Source organism: Balaenoptera borealis (genome assembly GCF_965194805.1).
Source record: "Balaenoptera borealis genome assembly, chromosome: 11".
Taxonomy (NCBI): Eukaryota; Metazoa; Chordata; class Mammalia; order Artiodactyla; family Balaenopteridae; genus Balaenoptera; species Balaenoptera borealis.
This window is the reverse complement of record NC_138868.1, coordinates 18,048,079-18,071,099: the sequence shown is the minus strand read 5'-3', so window position 1 is coordinate 18,071,099 and position 23,021 is coordinate 18,048,079. Positions and strand designations below refer to the sequence as shown.

Below are 23,021 nucleotides of genomic sequence, written 5' to 3'. Positions count from 1 at the left end.
CATGTGTTTGTGTTTTTTACGTTTTTTTCCCTGTAATTCATTTCTAATCTCATAGCGTTGTGGTCAGAAAAGATGCTTGATATGATTTCAATTTTCTTAAATTTACTGAGGCTTGATTTGTGACCCAAGATGTGATCTATCCTGGAGAATGTTCCATACGCACTTGAGAAGAAAGTGTAATCTGCTGTTTTTGGATGGAATGTCCTATAAGTATCTATTAAATCTATCTGGTCTATTGTGTCATTTAAAGCTTCTGTTTCCTTATTTATTTGCATTTGGGATGATCTGTCCATTGGTGTAAGTGAGGTGTTAAAGTCCCCCACTATTATTGTGTTACTGTCAATTTCCTCTTTTATAGCTGTTAGCAGTTGCCTTATGTACTGAGGTGCTGCTATTTTGGGTGCCTATATATTTATAGTTGTTATATCTTCTTCTTGGATTGATCCCTTGATCATTATGTAGTGTCCTTCCTTGTCTCTTGTAACATTCTTTATTTTAAAGTCTATTTTATCTGATATGAGTATTGCTACTCCAGCTTTCTTTTGATTTCCATTTGCATGGAATGTCTTTTTCCATCCCCTCACTTTCAGTCTGTATGTGTCCCTAGGTCTGAAGTGGGTCTCTTGTAGACAGCATATATATGGGTCTTGTTTTTGTATCCATTCAGAAAGCCTGTGTCTTTTGGTTGGAGCATTTAATCCATTCACGTTTAAGGTAATTATCGATATGTATGTTCCTATGACCATTTTCTTAACTGTTTTGGGTTTGTTTTTGTAAGTCCTTTTCTTTTCTTGTGTTTCCCAGTTAAAGAAGTTCCTTTAGCATTTGTTGTAGAGCTGGTTTAGTGGTGCTGAATTCTCTTAACTTTTGCTTGTCTGTAAAGCTTTTGATTTCTCCATCGAATCTGAATGAGATCCTTGCCGGGTAGAGTAATCTTGGTTGTAGGTTCTCCCCTTTCATCACTTTACGTATATCATGTCACACCCCTCTGGCTTGTAGAGTTTCTGCTGAGAAATCAGCTGTTAACCTTATGGGAGTTCCCTTGTATGTTATTTGTCATTTTTCCCTTGCTGCTTTCAATAATTTTTCTTTGTCTTTAATTTTTGCCAATTTGATTACTATGTGTCTCGGCATGTTTCTCCTTGGGTTTATCCTGTATATGACTCACTGCGCTTCCTGCACTTGGGTGGCTATTTCCTTTCCCATGTTAGGGAAGTTTTTGACTCTAATCTCTTCAAATATTTTCTCAGGTCCTTTCTCTCTCTCTTCTCCTTCTGGGACCCCTATAATGCAAATGTTGTTGTGTTTAACGTTGTCCCAGAGGTCTCTTACACTGTCTTTATTTCTTTTCATTCTTTTTTCTTTATTCTGTTCTGCTGCAGGGAATTCCACCATTCTGTCTTCCAGGTCACTTATCCGTTCTTCTGCCTCGGTTATTCTGCTATTGATTCCTTCTAGTGTAGTTTTCATTTCAGTTATTGTATTGTTCATCTCTGTTTGTTTGTTCTTTAATTCTTCTAGGTCTTTGTTGAACATTTCTTGCATCTTCTCGATCTTTGCCTCCATTCTTTTTCCGAGGTCCTGGATCATCTTCACTATCATTATTCTGAATTCTTTTTCTGGAAGGTTGCCTATCTCCACTTCATTTAGTTGTTTTTCTGGGGTTTTATCTTGTTCCTTCATCTGGTACATAACCCTCTGCCTTTTCATCTTGTCTATCTTTCTGTGAATGTGGTTTTTGTTTCACAGGCACCAGGACTGCCGTTCTTCTTGCTTCAGCTGTCTGCCCTCTGGTGGATGAGGCTATCTAAGAGCCTTGTGCAAGTTTCCTGATGGGAGGGACTGGTGGTGGGTAGAGCTGATTGTTGCTCTGGTGGGCAGAGCTTAGTAAAACTTTAATCCACTTGACTGCTGATGGGTGGGGCTGGCTTCCCTCCCTATTGGTTATTTGGCCTGAGGCAACCCAACACTGGAGCCTACCCGGGCTCTTTGGTGGGGCTAATGGCAGACTCTGGGAGGGCTCACACCAAGGAGTACTTCTCAGAACTTCTGCTGCCAGTGTCTTTTTCCCCAAGGTGAGCCACAGTCACCCTCCACCTTTGCAGGAGACCCTCCAACACTAGCACGTAGGTCTGTTTCAGTCTCTCCTGGGGTCACTGCTCCTTCCCCTGGGTCCCGATGCGCACACTGCTTTGTGTGTGCCTCCAAGAGTGGAGTCTGTGTTTCCCCCAGTCCTGTCCAAGTCCTGCAATCAAATCCCACTAGCCTTCAAAGTCTGATTCTCTAGGAATTCCTCGTCCCATTGCCGGACCCCCAGGTTGGGAAGCCTGAAGTGGGGCTCACAACCTTCAGTCCAGTGGGTGGACTTCTGTGGTATAAGTGTTCTCCAGTCTGTGAGTCACCCTCCCAGCAGTGATGGGATTTGATTTTACTGTGATTGCACCCCTCCTACCGTCTCATTGTGGCTTCTCCTTTGTCTTTGGATGTGGGGTATCTTTTTTGGTGAGTTCCAGTGTCTTTCTGTTGATGATTGTCCAGCAGCTATTTGTGATTCTGGTGTTCTCACAAGAGGGAGTGAGAGCACGTCCTTCTACTCCACCACCTTGGTTCAGGCCCTCAACAGCAGTTATTTTAAAAAACACAACAAATGCAGAAATTTGGGTAATAGAAAAAAGGGAAGTTTTTTAAAACCCATAAGCCTGCTGGCTATAAATAACCAATTTTAATATTTTTATATGATTCCTTGCTTTGATTTATTTTGAACAATAATAATTTAGATAAAGCTAAACCTAAAAAAGTGCAAATCAACTATAAATGATGGGCTTTCTATGAGAATGTTATAAACAATATTTAGAAAATGCTTATTGCTAATTTTATATTTTTCTTATGTGATAACATACGCGAGCATAGCCAGATTTTTAGATTATGAGGGTATTTTAACTTTGGAATAAATGAGACAAAATATTACAGTTTGGAGCAGACAGATCTCATTTTGAATCTAGGTTCTGCCTCTAACTAGCTGTGTGATCTTGGGAGAATTTACTTCTCTAAGATACAGTTTTCTCATCTTCAAATTTAGTTAAGGTTCTATATATGATCTAGTTATTACCAGTGTCTAAAAGAATACAAACTTTTTGTTATTTTATGAAATTAATAAATGCCTGCCTCTAATTTTATGATGGGCTTATGACATTTCTGTAGATAAAATTTTAAAGTGTATGCTTTGACCTAAGGAGCCCAGGAGAAAAATAAGTGTATCTTAAATAACTTTATATTGAAAACAAATGATCGCATAGAACATGTTAAATTTAACTACTGGAGAACTTTTTCTTTCTCTCCTAAAACATACTTTCAGGTATAACTATCTGAAACCAGCCAGTAATCATGCCTTTTTTAAAAAAGCAAATAAAAATAATATGTCTGTAAATTTTTGAACATGCAAGGGATTCAAGTTATGGGAGTAAAAAGTTGAATTTTTATATTTGTTTGTTGTTTGGTTAGTTTTGTTATTAATTGATGTAACTGTCAGAATTTTTTCAACCTCTGTCTTAGTTCCCAAACAAAACATGCCTTTGGTTTAAATGAAGTAGAGACTGGGTTAAAAGTGATTAGAAGTAATTAAAAGTAATTAGAGAAGTATGCGGAACTACCCATTTAAGGAACAATGTTCAGTCATAGAGAGAAGCAACTCATAACTTAAGGTGTCCTGGACTGAGACTCCTCCCTCCCTTCTATTTCTCTTACCTAAGACACCACCTAAGACAGTGGTACCATATATACAATAGAATATTACTCAGCCATTAAAAAGAATAAAATAATGCCATTTGCAGCAACATGGATGGACCTGGAGATAATCATACTAAGTGAAGTCAGACAGAGAAAGACAAACATCATATGAAATCATTTATGTGTGGAGTCTAAAAAAATGATACAAATTAACTTATTTATAAAACAGAAACAGACTCACAGACTTAGAGAAGGAACTTATGGTTACCAGGGGGAACGGTTGGGGGGAAGTGATAGATTGGGAGTTTTGGATTGACATATACACATTGCTATATTTAAAGTAGATAACCAGCAAGGACCTAATGTATAGCACAGGGAACTCTGCTCAATATTCTGTAATAACCTAAATGGGAAAAGAACTTGAAAAAGAATAGATACATGTATATGTATGACTGAATCACTTTGCTGTACACCTGAAACTAACACAACATTGTTGATCAACTATACTCCAATATAAAATAAATTTTTTTAAAAGACAGACATAAAGGTAATAGAGATTACAGAGATAAAGACAATAATACCCACCAACTTCCACTATCCAAATTTCCTTTCGTACCATTGTTGAGAGATTTGCAATTTTTAAACCTATGACAGAAAATATGATGTATGCTCAGCCAGATATCAGGATATCTTAGGTTCTTTCCAATTCTACATTAGTAGGAATTCTAGAAATTTTTATATTCTGTATTATCTCCAATTTAGACCATGAAGCTGTCCCTCATGGTTCTAACCATCACATCCTAGGGTCTACCCTTGTGTTCCTAGAATATGTTCAGTTTGGCAATTGATTTTAAAGCGTTGTGATTTACTGCCCTAACTTGTGTCTTCCCACCTAAATTGTTCATGATTTAAGGGTAAGGCTACAACTTTTATTTCTCTTCTGTGCTCCATGGCACCGAGCATTGAGCAGCTTTGATGAGTTGACAGTAGGGTTTTGAGATTCCCGATAGGTGAGGAGGCCAGGTTTGTGTGGTATGTGTGCACACAATATACAGAGGGAAACTGGGTCATTCAATTTGCAATTCTTGCTGGAAAAAAATGTTAAAAATTTTACTGTCTTTTGGTAAAGCTGTTAGAGAAAGATGAAATGACTCTCAAAGTGTGACTCATTTCCTACCAGAAGAGCCACCAGCTGATCCAAACATCCTATTCCTCTCCTCAGTTCTTACAAATGAGTGTTGAACAATCTCAGACTTTCTTTCTTCCATTAATTTCAAGGCTCTTTATTAGTGAATATCTAAGTCAGCTATCAAGAACTATGAAAATAATCTCCATAAGCTAAAATTAATGTTTTACTTGAATTTACTGAAGAATTTAATTAAATATTTTATAAAAGCAAAAAAGGAAAAACACTGTCCTCCAACTGGAAAAGCATTTACCATGGAAACATGTATGTTTGGGCACAAGCATGTTATTGGAATCCTGCTTAAAAGTGTGATTGACTGGTCCAGGTGGCTCTTGAACCCTCCTAAGTGTCCTAAGCAGGAAAAAGGTTAAATTGAAAAAATAAAGTTGCTAAGACCCATCTATATTCTAGTTTAGATCAGAGCCTTTGTAGAAATGCCCACCTCACCATTATCCACTGAAGTGAATATCAGACAATACTAGAGTCAGCAACGGTATAGAGAAATTAATACCATCATATATTGCTGTTGAGAATGTAAAATGGTGCCACCACTTTGGAAAACTCCTTGGCAGTTTCTTTAAAATTTAAATACACAGTTACCATGTGACACAAGAATTCCACTCCTAAATATCTACCCAGGAGAAATAAAAAGATACGTCTACACAAAGATTCACAATAGTCCAAAAGTGAAAATAATCCAAATGTCCATCAATTGGTGAGTAAACAAACAAATGTATATCCATTCAATGGAATACTATTTGGCAATAAAAAGCAACAGAAATATTGATACACACTAAAACATGATGGACTTCAAATACACCATGCTCAATGAAAAAAGCAAGACATAGAAAAACACATATTTCATGATCCATGTATATAAAATGTCCAGAAAAGGAAAATCTATAGAGACAGAAATAATGGTTGTCTAGGTCTGGGGATGGAAATGGGGAGTGACTGTAAGTGGGCAAGAGGTTTCATTTTAGGTTGATGGAAATGTTCTACTTAAATTGTGAGGACGGTTGTACAACTCTATAAATATACTAAATCCATTGAATTATATAATTAAACCAGGTGAAAGATAGATTTTATGGTATCGAAATTATACCTCAATAAAGTTGTTTGGAAGCTTCCCAGATTCAGTTTTAAGAAAAAGGCAAGTAGAACAGGGCACATTCTCTGACGAACAAGACTAGGTGAGGAAAGGAATTATTTCAGAGGTCAGACCATCTGGAAAGGACATTCAAAATATAAACAGCAGGAAGAGTTTTCAAACTGGATTAGGACATTCCTAGGCAAAATGACCTAAGACTCCCTCATAGATAAGAAAGCAGATCTGTATTTAAATTGGGTTAAGCTATTAGAAAAGCAGTTTGCTACAGTGGCTAGAAAGCCAGACTTGGAATTGGATGATCTGAATTCAAATAGCTCTGCCATCCACCTCTGAGCTTCAGATTCCTCATCTGTTACTATTTATAGCTGTGTCCCATTTATAGAGTATCTCCCACCACCTGGTACTCTTTTAAGGTGGCTTTTTTTTTTTAAACATCTTTATTGAAGTATAATTGCCTTACAATGGTGTGTTAGCTTCTGCTTTATAACAAAGTGAATCCGTTATACATATACAATATGTTCCCATTTCTCTTCCCTCTTGCATCTCCCTCCCTCCCACCCTCCCCATCCCACCCCTCCAGGTGGTCACAAAGCACCGAGCTGATCTCCCTGTGCTATGCGGCTGCTTCCCACCAGCTATCTATTTTACATTTGGTAGTGTATATATGTCCATGACACTCTCTTACCCTGTCACATCTCACCCCACCCCCTCCCCATATCCTCAAGTCCATTCTCTAGTAGGTCTGTGTCTTTATTCCCGTCTTGCCACTAGGTTCTTCATGGCCTTTTTTTTTTTTTTTCCTTTAGATTCCGTATATATGTGTTAGCATACTGTATTTGTTTTTCTCTTTCTGACTTACTTCACTCTGGATGACAGACTCTAACTCCATCCACCTCATTACAAATACCTCCATTTCATTTCTTTTTATGGCTGAGTAATATTCCATTGTATATATGTGCCACATCTTCTTTATCCATTCATCTGTTGATGGACACTTAGGTTGCTTCCATGTCCTGGCTATTGTAAATAGAGCTGCAATGAACATTTTGGTACATGACTCTTTTTGACCTATGGTTTTCTCAGGGTATATGCCCAGTAGTGGGATTGCTGGGTCGTATGGTAGTTCTATTTGTAGTTTTTTAAGGAACCTCCATACTGTTCTCCATAGTGGCTGTATCAATTTACATTCCCACCAACAGTGCAAGAGGGTTCCCTTTCCTCCACACCCTCTCCAGCATTTATTGTTTCTAGATTTTTTGATGATGGCCATTCTGACCGGTGTGAGATGATATCTCATTGTAGTTTTGATTTGCATTTCTCTAATGATTAATGATGTTGAGCATTCTTTCATGTGTCTGTAGGCCATCTGTATATCTTCTTTGGAGAAATGTCTATTTAGGTCTTCTGCCCATTTTTGGATTGGGTTGTTCGTTTTTCTGTTATTGAGCTGCATGAGCTGCTTGTAAATCTTGGAGATTAATCCTTTGTCAGTTGCTTCATTTGCAAATATTTTCTCCCATTCTGATGGTTGTCTTTTGGTCTTGTTTATGTTTTCCTTTGCTGTGCAAAAGCTTTTAAGTTTCATTAGGTCCCATTTGTTTATTTGTGTTCTTATTTCCATTTCTCTGGGAGCTGGGTCAAAAAGAATCTTGCTGTGATGTATGTCATAGAGTGTTCTGCCTATGTTTTCCTCTAAGAGTTTGATAGTGTCTGCCCCTACACTTAGGTCTTTAATCCATTTTGAGTTTATTTTTGTGCATGGTGTCAGGGAGTGTTCTAATTTCATACTTTTACATGTACCTGTCCAATTTTCCCAGCACCACTTATTGAAGAGGCTGTCTTTTCTCCACTGTATATGCTTGCCTCCTTTATCAAAGATAAGGTGACCATATGTGTGTGGGTTTATCTCCGGGCTTTCTATCCTGTTCCATTGATCTATATTTCTGTTTTTGTGCCAGTACCAAACTGTCTTGATTACTGAAGCTTTGTAATATAGTCTGAAGTCAGGGAGCCTGATTCCCCCAGCTCCATTTTTCGTTCTCAAGATTGCTTTGGCTATTCGGGGTCTTTTGTGTTTCCATACAAATTGTGAAATTTTTTGTTCTAGTTCTGTGACAAATGCCAGTGGTAATTTCATAGGGATTGCATTGAATCTGTAGATTGCTTTGGGTAGTAGAGTCATTTTCACAATGTTGATTCTTCCAATCCAGGAACATGGTATATCTCTCCATCTATTTGTATCATCTTTAATTTCTTTCATCAGTGTCTTATAATTTTCTGCATACAGGTCTTTTGTCTCCTTAGGTAGGTTTATTCCTAGATATTTTATTCTTTTTGTTGCAATGGTAAATGGGAGTGTTTTCTTAATTTCACTTTCAGATTTTTCGTCATTAGTGTATAGAAATGCAAGAGATTTCTGTGCATTAATTTTGTATCCTCCTACTTTACCAAATTCATTGATTAGCTCTAGGAGTTTTCTGGTAGCATCTTTAGGATTCTCTATGTATAGTATCATGTCATCTGCAAACAGTGACAGTTTTACTTCTTCTTTTCTGATTTGGATTCCTTTTATTTCTTTGTCTTCTCTGATTGCTGTGGCTAACACTTCCAAAACTATGTTGAATAATAGTGGTGAGAGTGGGCAACCTTGTCTTGTTCCTGATCTTAGTGGAAATGGTTTCAGTTTTTCACCATTGAGGACAATGTTGGCTGTGGGTTTGTCATATATGGCCTTTATTATGTTGAGGAAAGTTCCCTCTATGCCTACTTTCTGCAGGGCTTTTATCATAAATGGGTGTTGAATCTTGTCGAAAGCTTTCTCTGCATCTATTGACATGATCATATGGTTTTTCTCCTTCAATTTTTTAATATGGTGTATCACATTGATTGATTTGCGTATGTTGAAGAATCCTTGCATTCCTGGGATAAACCCCACTTGATCATGGTATATGATCCTTTTAATGTGCTGTTGGATTCTGTTTGCTAGTATTTTGTTGAGGATTTTTGCATCTATGTTCATCAGTGATATTGGCCTGTAGTTTTCTTTCTTTGTGACATCTTTGTCTGGTTTTGGTATCAGGGTGATGGTGGCCTCGTAGAATGAGTTTGGGAGTGTTCCTCCCTCTGCAATATTTTGGAAGAGTTTGAGAAGGATAGGTGTTAGCTCTTCTCTAAATGTTTGATAGAATTCGCCTGTGAAGCCATCTGGTCCTGGGCTTTTGTTTGTTGGAAGATTTATAATCACAGTTTCAATTTCAGTGCTTGTGATTGGTCTGTTCATATTTTCTATTTCTTCCTGGTTCAGTCTCGGCAGTTTGTGCATTTCTAAGAATCTGTCCATTTCTTCCAGGTTGTCCATTTTATTGGCATAGAGTTGCTTGTAGTAATCTCTCATGATCTTTTGTATTTCTGCAGTGTCAGTGGTTACTTCTCCGTTTTCATTTCTAATTCTATTGATCTGAGTCTTCTCCCTTTTTCTCTTGATGAGTCTGGCTAATGGTTTATCAATTTTGTTTATCTTCTCAAAGAACCAGCTTTTAGTTTCATTGATTTTTGCTATTGTTTCCTTCATTTCTTTTTCATTTATTTCTGACCTGATCTTTATAATTTCTTTCCTTCTGCTGGCTTTGGGGTTTTTTTGTTCTTCTTTCTCTAATTGCTTTAGGTGCAAGGTTAGGTTGTTTATTCGAGATGTTTCCTGTTTCTTGAGGTAGGCTTGTATTGCTATAAACTTCCCTCTTAGCACTGCTTTTGCTGCGTCCCATAGGTTTTGGGTCGTCATATCTCCATTGTCATTTGTTTCTAGGTATTTTTTGATTTCCCCTTTGATTTCTTCAGTGATCACTTCGTTATTAAGTAATGTATTGTGTAGCCTCCATGTGTTTGTATTTTTTACACATCTTTTCCTGTAATTGATATCTAGTCTCATAGCATTGTGGTCGGAAAAGATACTTGATACGATTTCAATTTTCTTAAATTTACCAAAGCTTGATTTGTGACCCAAGATATGATCTATCCTGTAGAATGTTCCATGAGCACTTGAGAAAAATGTGTATTCTGTTGTTTTTGGGTGGAATGTCCTATAAATATCAATTAAGTCCATCTTGTTTAATGTATCATTCAAAGCTTGTGTTTCCTTATTTATTTTCATTTTGGATGATCTGTCCATTGGTGAAAGTGGGGTGTTAAAGTCCCCTACTATGATTGTGTTGCTGTCGATTTCCCCTTTTATGGCTGTTAGTATTTGCCTTATGTATTGAGGTGCTCCTATGTTGGGTGCATAAATATTTACAATTGTTATACCTTCCTCTTGGATCGATCCCTTGATCATTATATAGTGTCCTTCTTTGTCTCTTGTAATAGTCTTTATTTTAAAGTCTATTTTGTCTGATATGAGAATTGCTACTCCAGCTTTCTTTTGATTTCCATTTGCATGGAATATCTTTTTCCATCCCCTCACTTTCAGTCTGTATGTGTCTCTAGGTCTGAAGTGGGTCTCTTGTAGACAGCATATATATGGGTCTTGTTTTTGTATCCATTCAGCCAGCCTGTGTCTTTTGGTGGGAGCATTTAATCCATTTACATTCAAGGTAATTATCGATATGTATGTTCCTATTCCCATTTTCTTAAATGTTTTGGGTTTGTTATTGTAGGTGTTTTCCTTCTCTTGTGTTTCTTGCCTAGAGAAATTCCTTTAGCATTTGTTGTAAAGCTGGTTTGGTGGTGCTGAACTCTCTCAGCTTTTGCTTGTCTGTAAAGGTTTTAATTTCTCCATCACATCTGAATGAGATCCTTGCTGGGTAGAGTAATCTTGGTTGTAGGTTTTCCTCCTTCATCACTTTAAGTATATCCTGCCACTCCCTTCTGGCTTGCAGAGTTTCTGCTGAAAGATCAGATGTTAACCTTATGGGGATTCCTTTGTGTGTTATTTGTTGTTTTTCCCTTGCTGCCTTTAATATGTTTTCCTTATATTTAATTTTTGACAGTTTGATTAATATGTGTCTTGGCGTGTTTCTCCTTGGGTTTATCCTGTATGGGACTCTCTGTGCTTCCAGGACTTGATTAACTATTTCCTTTCCCATATTAGGGAAGTTTTCAACTATAATCTCTTCAAATATTTTCTCAGTCCCTTTCTTTTTCTCTTCTTCTTCTGGGACCCCTATAATTCGAATGTTGGTGCATTTAATGTTGTCCCAGAGGTCTCTGAGACTGTCCTCAGTTCTTTTCATTCTTTTTTCTTTATCCTGCTCTGCAGTAGTTATTTCCACCATTTTATCTTCCAGGTCACTTATCCTTTCTTCTGCCTCAGTTATTCTGCTATTGATCCCATCTAGAGTATTTTTAATTTCATTTATTGTGTTTTTCATCATTGCTTGGTTCCTCTTTAGTTCTTCTACGTCCTTGTTAAATGTTTCTTGCATTTTGTCTATTCTATTTCCAAGATTTTGGATCATCCTTCTATCATTATTCTGAATTCTTTTTCAGGTAGACTACCTATTTCCTCTTCATTTATTAAGTCTGGTGTGTTTTGACCCTGCTCCTTCATCTGCTGTGTGTTTTTCTGTCATCTCATTTTGCTTATCTTACTGTGTTTGGGGTCTCCTTTTCACAGGCTGCAGGTTTGTAGTTCCCGTTGTTTTTGGTATCTGTCCCCAGTGGCTAAGGTTGGTTCAGTGGGTTGTGTAGGCTTCCTGGTGGAGGGAACTAGTGCCTGAGCTCTGCTGGATGAGGCTGGATGGATCTTGTCTTTCTGGTGGGCACGTCCACGTCTGGTGGTGTATTTTGGGGTGTCTGTGGCCTTATTATGATTTTAGGCAGCCTCTCTGCTAATGGATGGGGCTGTGTTCCTGTCTTGCTAGTTGTTTGGCATAGGGTGTTCAGCACTGTAGCTTGCTGGTCGTTGAGTGAAGCTGGGTCTTGATGTTGAGATGGAGATCTCTGAGAGATTTTTGCCATTTGGTATTATGTGGAGCTGGGAGGTCTCTTGTGGACCAGTGTCCTGAAGTTGGCTCTCCCACCTCAGAGGCACGGCCCTGATGCCTGGCTGGAGCACCAAGAGCCTTTCGTCCACACGGCTCAGAGTAAAAGGGAGAAAAAATAGAAAGAAAGAAAGAGGCTATAATATAGTGAAGTAAAATAAAGCTATTGTAAAGCAAAGCTATACAGACAAAATCTCACCCAGAAGCATATACATATACACTCACATAAAAAAGGAAAAGGGGAAAAATTAATATATCCTGCTCCCAAAGTCCACCTCCTGAATTTGGGATGATTTGTTGTCTATTCAGGTATTCAACAGATGCAGGCACATCAAGTTGTTTGTGGAGTTTTAATCCGCTGCTTCTGAGGCTGCTGGGAGAGATTTCCCTTTCTCTTCCCTGTTCGCACAGCTCCTGGAGTTCAGCTTTGGATTTGGACCTACCTACCTCTGCGTGTAGGTCGCCTGAGGGCGTCTATTCCCCGCCCAGAAAGGACGGGGTTAAAGGAGCAGCTGCTTCGGGGGCTCTGGCTCACCCCGGCCACGGGGAGGGAGGGGTACGGAGGAGGCGGGGCGAGCCTGCGGCGTCAGAGGCCGGCGTGACGTTGCACCAGCCTGAGGCGCGCAGTGCGTTCTCACGGGGAAGTTGTCCCCGGATCACGGGACCCTGGCAGTGGTGGGCTGCACAGGCTACCGGGAGGGGCGGTGTGGAGAGTGACCTGTGCTCACACACAGGCTTTTTGGAGGCGGCAGCAGCAGCCCCAGCGTCTCATGCCCGTCTCTGGGGTCCGCACTGATCGCTGCGGCTCGCGCCCTTCTCTGGAGTTCATTTAGGCGGCGCTCTGAATCCCCTCTCCTTGCGCGCAGTGAAACAAAGAGGCAAGAAAAAGTCTCTTGCCTCTTCGGCAGCTGCAGACCTTTTTCCGGTCTCCCTCCCAGCCAGCTGTGGTGCGCTAACCCCTTCAGGCTGTGTTCACGCCGCCAGCCCCAGTCCTCTCCCTGCGATCCGACCGAAGCTGTGGCTGTGCTCTCCTCCGTGGCTCCGAAGCTTCCCCCCTCTGCCACCCGCAGTCTCTGCCCGCGAAGGGGCTTCCTAGTGCGTGGAAACCTTTCCTCCTTCACAGCTCCCTCCCACTGGTGCAGGTGCCGTCCCTATTCTTTTGTCTCTGTTATTTCTTTTTTCTTTTGCCCTACCCAAGTACGGGGGGAGTTTCTTGCCTTTTGGGAGGTCTGACGTTTTCTGCCAGTGTTCAGTGGGTGTTCTGTAGGAGCAGTTCCACGTGTAGATGTATTTCTACTGTATCTGTGGGAAGGAAGGTGATCTCCGCGTCTTACTCTTCCGCCATCTTCTCTCCTCCCTAAGGTGGCTTTTGTGTGTTAACTCATTCAATTCTCAGAATAGAAGATATTATGATTATTCCCAAACCTAGACACAGAGATGTGAGCTAATTTACTGAGAGTCACACAGCTACTGAAAGGATAAACTAAATGATATTTGAATCAAGTAGCATGAGTCCAGGGCCTGCAAGGCTTTTTGCTTCACTATGCATACTATATTTTCAGTACTCCCACACATGTAGAAAATTTGAGGAGCATTTAAGAAGAAAGGTTTAGAGGTAGCCCCCAAGGAACATGAGCTCAGAGGGTAGACTGGTAGAGTCCCAGGTTTTGGCCTCTTAGTGCATCATGATATTGAATAAAATGACTATTCTCATAACTTCTACTTTCCTAATATGTAAAATGGAAATAATAACAAAATATATTCCCAAGTGTTCTGGTATGGACAGTAATACCAGTAAAGCGTAAAATCTAGTACTTGGTTCTTAGTCATAAATGTTTATTTTTACTCTTGGCATTGTTATATGAATGTATCAGAATAGTGTCTGGGTCAATAAATGCTGGTTGAGTCTAAATCTGAATTAGTTATATGACTTTGCTTGAGTAACTTTGTCACTTGGGCGTCAGCTTCAAAGCAAACAGAGAAATGAACCACATGAGCTCTCAGTTCCCTCAGATCTAACAATTAATAACAAAAATTTATCATTACATTAACAATTAATTTAACAATCAAAATTACATGAACAATTACATTGTTAATTTACTTTGCTAAAACTCACAAACACCATAAGACCCTGAAGTCTACCACTTATCAAGAACCAACTATTTAGGATATTGTTATTAATCCTCATAATTTTGCAAGGATATTATTAGACCTCTTTACAGATGAGGACACTGAGATCCAGTTGTTTCAGATTAGAAGGGAATTAGCTCCTCAATTTACCTAGCTGATAAGGAAAGGAATTCAGACTCAAGTCTTTCTGGCTCAAAAGCACCCACTATCATTCACTATATCGCTTATTCTCCCCAGACTTTCCTTGAAAGCTAGGATGATGCTTGTAGTTTGCTCTTTATAACACTACCTGGAAAAGTCAAGGTGGAGGTGAGTTGATACTGTTGAGATATTGTTCTCAAAAAGCCGACTCTATCTATACACTTTTGAGATACCATATCCCACATCCAGATTTACAAAGAAATGAAAGGAGGGTGAGGTGATTCATTGTGTTAAAAATGTGTTAAAAATGGTTAACTTCTAAATTTCTTCCAAAGAGAACTATTAACACATCATTAGATTTCTATAAGCTCAATTAGCACACAGTTTCAGAGGGACAACCTGTTGTACAAAGAGAGGCAACCTGTGCCAGCCAAGGAGTTGTTAATTTGCCAAGACCTCAGAGACTTGTTTTCAATTAGTTTAATCCCTAACATGATTTGATTTCCTGGGTGTGAGCCCACCCCTTGAGAGGACTAATAGCACTTCCCTGAAAGGGGTTCCAGGAATTTCTACCTCTAAGGCAAAGGAGGAGAGTGGAAAGTGGGAGAATTGGAAGTCAGGAAATTAAGTGGCTCAGTCCTAAGATCCCATAGCCAACCAGAGTTTTACAAATAGCAACAGACACTGAGACCCAGGCTGTCCCAGTCAAGAATATGACATTCTATGCCAGGACACATTTTATATCAGGATCAATCATCTTTCCAAGGGGTGTGTCTGAGGTCAGTTTCTTCTGAGTTCTGGGGTGCTAAGAGGCTAATTCTCAAAGCCAGTTAAAGTACAGAAGTGCAGTTGCTCACATCCCAGTGCACCAACACACATAACTTTGAATATTTCTATAGTCTGCTGACTTTTGATTCTGAGCCCCATAACCAGACTTCACCCTTCCCTCCTCACTTTATATAACGTAACCACTAATCAAGTCGGATTATTAAAAAATTATTATAAAAAAGTCAAGCACACACAAAAGTAGAAGACTCATATAATAAATCTTAACGTAGCTAACTTCTAGGTTAAACAATTATCATCTTCTGACCAATCTTATCTCATCAATATTCCCCATCATTTCTCTCACCCCCACTGGGTTACTGTGAAACAAATCCCAGACATCATATTATTTAATAAAGCAATATTTCAGGATGTACGTATAAATGTAAAGACTTTTCCTTAAAAATGAATTATAATACTATTGTCATGCCTAATAAAAATTTAAAATTATTTCTTAATGTAATTGAACATCCAGTCCATGTTCAAAGTTAACCAATTGTCCCAAAGAGTAAATCTACAATTATTTGTTCAAATCAGGATTCACATAAACTATGAATGATTGCTATGTCCTTTAAATTACTTTTAACTTATAGTTTCCCTCTATCTCTTCGTTTTTCTTTGTGAAGAACCTAGGTTATGGGTGCTATAAATCAACGTGGTATCATTTAACATGTTCCTTTTTCTCTCTAATTTCCTTCCAAATTGATCATTGAATCTAGAGACTCAACCAAAATTAGGGTCGATATTTTGTCAAGAATAATTCACAGGCCAAGTGAACTTCCATCAGAAGACACATATTACAGGATGTCTTCCTTTTTGTAATGTTAGAAGCCATCGAGGATCATTGTCTACATCTATTATTTCATCTGAGGTTGCAAAATGGTAGTATTCTAATACAATTCCTTCTTCATTTATTAGCTAGAATGCTAAATAAAAATCACTATTCAGTACCTGTTGGTTATTGTCTTGTATAGTTCCTAAAGAAAAATGAGGATAGCTGCTTAATTATTTTCTCAAATTTATCAGTTTTCAAAATAATTATTTGGCTCCTAGGATCATCCAAAGAACATCAATGAGATCTTAATTTACAGTATCATTATGAATTCATGGATTTGAATGTATTTGATTTGTACAGTCTATTTCTGTGATTCTTACTAATGCTTAAGTTATCTTAAATTTAGCCAGTAGGAGCCTCTTCAACTTGGTTCCTGAATCCTTTTGATGCAGCTCTAGAAGTCTTCAATAGCTTTATTATTCTTTATACAGATGCATTTTTAAATGTAATATTTAATTTTTAAAATTTAAATATAATTGACATATCAAATTATGTAAAGTTAAGGTGTACAACATGATGATATATTTTTATATATTACAATATGATTACCTCCATAGTGTTAGCTAACACCTTCATCATGTCACATAATTATCATTTCTTTGTGTGTGTGGTGAGAACATTCAAGATTTAAATGAAAGACAAGAGATAACAAGTGGAGAGGATATGAAGAAAAGGGAACCCTTGTGCACTGTTGGTGAGAATGTAAATTGGTTAAGCCACTATGGAAAGCAGTATGGAGATTCCTTAAAAAATTAAATAGAACTACCATATGATACAGCAATCTTATTTCTGTGTATATATTCAAAGGAAATGAAAACAGGATATCTGCAAGATATCTGCATTCCCATATTTATTGCAGCATTATTCATAATAGCTAAGATATGGAAACAACCTATGTGTCTGTTAATGGATGAACAGATTAAGAAGATGTACTATATATATATACAATGGAACATCATTTAGCCATGAGAAAGGAAATCCCGCCATTTACAACAACATGGATAGAACTTAAGAGCATTATGCTAAATGAAACAAGCTACACAGAGAAAGACAAATATTACATGGTATCACTTAATATGTGAAATATAAAAAAAAAGTTAAAAATTCACAGAACAAGCAAACAAAAGGTTAAAAACTCACAGAAACAGAGAGTAGAAAAGTGGCTGCCAAAGGCTAGGAGATGGGGAAAGTAGGGAGAGGTTGGTAAAAGGTTACAAACCTTCAGTTAAAAGATGAATAAGTCCCGCAGATCTAAGGCACAGCATTGTAATTATAGCTAACTGCACTATATGACATACTTGAAAGTTTCTAAGACACAAAATGCATTTTAACAATTTTTTAAATTATTTACAAATATTATATGCTCATTTTTGGAAAATTGAAAAACTAAAAAAATTAGGACAAAAAAATTATAATTGTCCCTATGTCACCTGTAAGAGGTTAACTGTGGTTGTTTTATTTCATTTTATTTTTTTCACATGTATGCATATATTTCACAAAGATTACAAAATATGTTTTACCATCTCTTATTAACAGATTCATTTATGACAGTGGAAAATTGGAAACAACCCAACAGTACAATAATGGGATATGTGATTTTTAAGAAACTATGGTGCATCTACATAACAGAATATAATCTAGTCATTAGAAATAATATTTTAGTGAATAAAATGATATATGGACATGCCAATGAAAATACAGTGAAAAATAAGCAACTCTTGAACAATACTGCCAAATTACGCTCCAGGAAAGTATTAATTTTTACTCATGTCAGCAATATATGAGTGTCCATTTCCATGAATACTCACTAGGATTAAATATCATTAATTTTTAGTAAGTGTGAGTTTTCCATACTTCATTTTAAAGTCTTATTTGAACTTCTAGATACCTACTTTGGGGGCAAGTCCTACAATCAGCACAGCTCTTCTATGCCATTGGATCATGCCCCCTCTCTTTGGCTCACCCCCACATTTTGTCACTCTCAGAACCAAGTCTGGCTGTGATACTGGGCATCCTGCAGCTCCTGGCTTCAGGTCCCAAGTTAATTCCACTACACTCTGTGACCTTCTTTATAATCATCCCTAACCTCACTTAATTTTTAAACAGCTAAGCATTACCAGTTTTTTAATATCTACTTCCAACTCATATTAGAAGCACATTTTACTGCTTAATTTTGGGTCACTTTTTATGTTGGATGAAAGGGGGAGAAGGGCAAACCTGAGTCACTGTAAATACAAACACAGCAGCCAATATCAGACTCAGAACATGTGCCAGAGGATACTAATATGTGATATGGTTTTAGAATCTGTGGTAATAAACAGTGAATAAACAGTTTCTTACAGTGAAGTGACCATGTGATGGCATGACAAATATTAAACTTGAATGTGTGGATGTCTGAACTTTAGTTATCAGGCTGTGTCCACACCAGAACAAATCATATAAATTGTGAATTGTATTTTCCAGCCCTCCTCCTACATTGCCAGTGTTCATACATCAACTTGCAGTCGTCAGTGCTGGATTTTGTGAGAGCCGAGATAGGAATTGGTTTTTCTCCCCTCACCGTGGCATATGATGGACCAAAAGTGGAGTATAAATAAATTCCACTGGAGGATGAAAGAAATAAGAGACTTATTTCTATGTAGGATATTATAAAAAAGAGATTGTAGTTACCATCTTCTCTTTGATTAGGGTATTCAAGATGAAATGTGGCTTGGTTTGAGAAGACAAATCACCACAATCTTCTCAGATCTCCATGATGCAATTAACTTATTTGACTAATCTAGGTAGCAGCTATTTTTCATATACTGCTTCCCAGGCACAAAGGAATCAAATCTCTGACAGCATAATGGTAAGAACACTACCTCTGGAGTCAGACAGGTTCAGGCTCTGCCATATTAGCTGGATGATTGCAAAGTGCATACTATACTTCAGTTTCACCATCTATAAAATGGGGATAATGACATCTCATCTCATAAGAAACCTCATCATGTTGTGGAGGATTCAATTAGATAGTGTTAATCAAAACATGTGAACCTTACCTATAGTTATGGAAGAAGAGAGAGTCACAGGTATTCAGGACTTCAGGCTTTGCTTGGAAAGTTATTATAGCAATTTTATTTTATGGCTAGAAAAGCCTGATAATAGGATAGGAATGATTTATTATAACAGATTTTTACTAAAATTTTCAATGTGGCTGTTTGATTCTCTAACATAGCAGGGAGTTGCTGAGCCCAATGCTGTAACACCAAGAAGACTAAGACATAATGATGGAAAAAATGAGATTCAAAACTAAACCCACCCTCTACTCTCAGCCCTGTTCCCACTTCACAATGCTCCAGCACCCTTCTTCCACTCTTTCCCATGATCCTGTATCATTGGGTCAAATAAGTACTAAGGTTTATAAATGTAAAGCCCTATGGAAGTAGGAATCATTTAAGATACCTATCCATATAGTTTATCTTATTCCCTTTTTTTGAAAGTTTGCTTGGGAATTCAGCATTTCATTCTCTGTCAATTTCTGGCTCCTGGTACCAATTCTACTCACTTACTTCACACCATTATGCCCTGAAAGAAGAATGTGATATCATAAATATACTCCACAGATAATGGGACCAAAACCATAGAACAGAAAAGAAGAAATTATTATTTTCATCAAATTGAATAAAAACACCAAGGATGTGTTTTGCTAGTACATTGGGTGTGTGTGTGTGTATGTATGTGTGTGTGTGTGCATCTATCTTTCTTCCTGTGGAAAAGATGAGAAAAATATTGAAACATGAACTGTTTCCTCCCTATATTTTTTCTGATAACTTTAAGCAGTCCTCAACAAAATATAAGCAAACTAAGTCCAGGAACATATAAAAATGACTGCAAAGTGACCAAGTGGGATTTATACCAGAATACAAGGTTGTTTTAACATCTGAAAATCAACTAATGTGATAAACTGTATTAATAGAATATAGAACAAAATGCATGTAATCATCTCAATAAATGCAGAAAAAGCATTTGCCAAATTCTACACCTATTCATGATAAAAACGTTAGTAATCTAGGAATAGAGAACACTTCTACAGTTGAATAAAAGGCATTTATGGAAAAGCCACAACTAGCATCACATTTGATAGTGAAATACTGAATAATTTCTCCCTAAGATCAGGACCAAGATAAGGATGTCTGTTCTTACTATTTCTATTCAACATGGTACTGGAGGTTCTAGTTAGGACAATCAGGAAAGACAATGACATAAAAGGCATCCAGATTGGAAAGAAAGAAGTTAAGCTATCTGTACTTGCAAACAGCATGGTTTTGCATATAGAGAATCCTAAGAAATCTACTAAAAATCTATTAGAACTAATTTAAAAATGCAGCAAGGTGGCAGGGTACGAGATCAATACATAAAAATCAATGGTATACACTAGCAATGAATAATCCCAAATGAAATTAAGGAAACAATTCCATTTATAATAACATCAAAAAGAATCATATACTTAGGAATAGACTTAACAAAAGAAGTACAAAATTTATATTATGAAAACTCCAAAACACTGCTGAAAGAAATTAAAGACTTAAGTAAATAGGAAGACATCTACATTCATGAATCCCAAGTCTTAATGTTAAGATGGCAGTACTCCTCATATTAATCTACCAATTCAATTCAATCTACCAAATCTCAGCTGACATTTTTCAGAAATTGACAAACTGACCCTCAATTCTATAGACATGCAAAAGACCAGAGTACTCATAATAATTCTGAAAAAAAAATGTTGGGTCTCACAATTCCCAGTTTCAAAACTTGCTGGAAGTCTATAGTAATCAAGACAATGTGATACTAGCATAAGGGTAGATAATTACATCATTGGAGTAGAACTGAGAGTCCAGAAATAAACCATTACAATGATCCTCAACTGATTTTTGACAAAGTTATCAAGACAATTCAATGGTAAAGAAAGTCTTTGCAAGAAATGGTGCTGGGACAACTATTTACCCATATGAAAAAGAATAAAGCTAGACCTCAACTTTCACAATAATTAACTCAAAACAGATGAGAGACCTACCAGTAAGAGCTAAAACTATAAAACTCTTAGAAGGAAATAAATATAGGAGTAAATCTTCATGACCTTGGTCTTCATAGAGATGATACTAAAAATACGAGTGTGAAAGAAAAAATAAGTAGATTGGACTCTATCAAAATAAACTTTTGCGGCTTCCCTGGTGGCGCAGTGGTTGAGAATCTGCCTGCCAATGCAGGGGACACAGGTTCGAACCCTGGTCTGGGAAGATCCCACATGCCGTGGAGCAACTGGGCCCGTGAGCCACAACTGCTGAGCCTGCGCGTCTGGAGCCTGTGCTCCGCAACGGGAGAGGCCGCGATAGTGAGAGGCCCGCGCACCGCGATGAAGAGTGGCCCCTGCTTGCCGCAACTGGAGAAAGCCCTCGCACAGAAACGAAGACCCAACACAGCCATAAATAAATAAATAAATAAATAAATTTTTAAAAAAATAAATAAACTTTTGTGCTTCAAAGGACACCTCCAATAAATGCATAAAAGTAAAAATATAAAGTAAAAAGATAACCCAGAAAATGGGAGAAAATATTTGCAAATCATATATCTGCTAAGGAATTTGTATATAGAATAAATAAGGAACTCTTATAATTCAACAATAAAAGACAAAAAACCTAATTTTAAAATGAGCAAAATATCTAAATGAACATTTCTGTAAAGAAATTGTCAATAATTGTCAATAAACACATGAAAAGATGCTCAGCATCATTAGTTGTTGGGGAAATGTAAATAAAGAGACATATCAATTCAATCCCACTAGGATGGCTATAATCAAAAAGATAAATGGTAACAAGTGTTAATGAGGATATAGAGAAATTTGAACGCTCATACACTGGTATTGGTACTGTGAAATGGTACAGCCACTTTGGAAAAGTCTAGCAGTTCCTCAAAAGATTAAACATAAGAGTTGCCACATGATCCATCAATTCAACTCCTAAGTATATATCTAACTTAAATGAAAACATATGTCCACACTAAAACTTGTACAGAAATGTCCACAGCAGCATTATTCACCATAGCCAAAAATTAGAAACAAACCAATGTTCCTAAACTGACGAATGGATAAATAAAACATGGTCTATCCATACAATAATATATTACTTAGCAATAAAAAAACGAAGCATTAGTACATGTTACAACATGGATAAACCTTGAAAACAGTATTCAAAGAGAATAAAGGTAGTCATCACGTATTGTATGATTCCATTTATATGAAATGTCCAAAATAGGCAAATCTATAAAGACAGAAAGTAGATTAGTGGTTGCCTAGATTTTGGGAAAGGGAAGAAAAGAGAAATGACACTAATGGATAAGAGGATTTTTTGGCGGGTGATGAAAATATTCTAAAATTGATTGTAGTGGTGTCTGCATAATTCTGTGAATACACTAAAAAGCCATTGAACTGTATGGTACGTGAATATCTGAATAAAGCTGTGAAGGAACAAAAAAGAATTCAGGTATGAGTTTTTGACTTATAAACCACCAAGTCAAGACAACGGACCATTTTCTCACATTATTTTACGTTTGTTTCAGAAATCTGAAGACAGAGTGGTATTTCCCAGTGGGGAAATATATTTCTTCCAGAAATTATCCACCTAATATGGAAACAATATCCTTAACTGTCTTATTCTTCAGATAAGAATGAGGCTAAAAAATATGTTAAATCAAACACTTTGCTACAGAAAATGGAGGAGGGAGAAATAATACACAATGGCTATTCTATTGTACAGAAGTTTTTTTTTTCCCTGCTGTTGCTACTATATCACAGTAAATACATCAGGATATGAAAGTTCCACCTATTTTTTGACATAAAAACTACAAAGTCATACTTGTCTATGATACATTACAGAAAGTCATTAGACACATTCTGTTAAAGAAGGCCATCTTCTCCGGGAAAGGATGAAAATAATCCCTTCTCTCAGAAAACAGGAAGGTAGTTAGGTAACCATTTTATTTATTTCAAAACTGACCCTGGAGTTAAGGGGAAACATTTATTCCAGGGTAGATAGTTTGAGCTTGGAAATGATT

The 23,021-nt window shown here is 37.3% G+C and overlaps 1 long non-coding RNA gene across 1 annotated transcript; it reads left to right on the top strand.

Annotated features, from left to right (window-relative positions):
• Positions 1-990: 990 nt before the first annotated feature.
• LOC309605757 lies at positions 991-21,414 on the top strand. Its single transcript, XR_014231530.1, has 2 exons — positions 991-6,436; positions 13,364-21,414. It is a non-coding gene; the product is annotated as an uncharacterized lncRNA (long non-coding RNA).
• Positions 21,415-23,021: the final 1,607 nt, after the last annotated feature.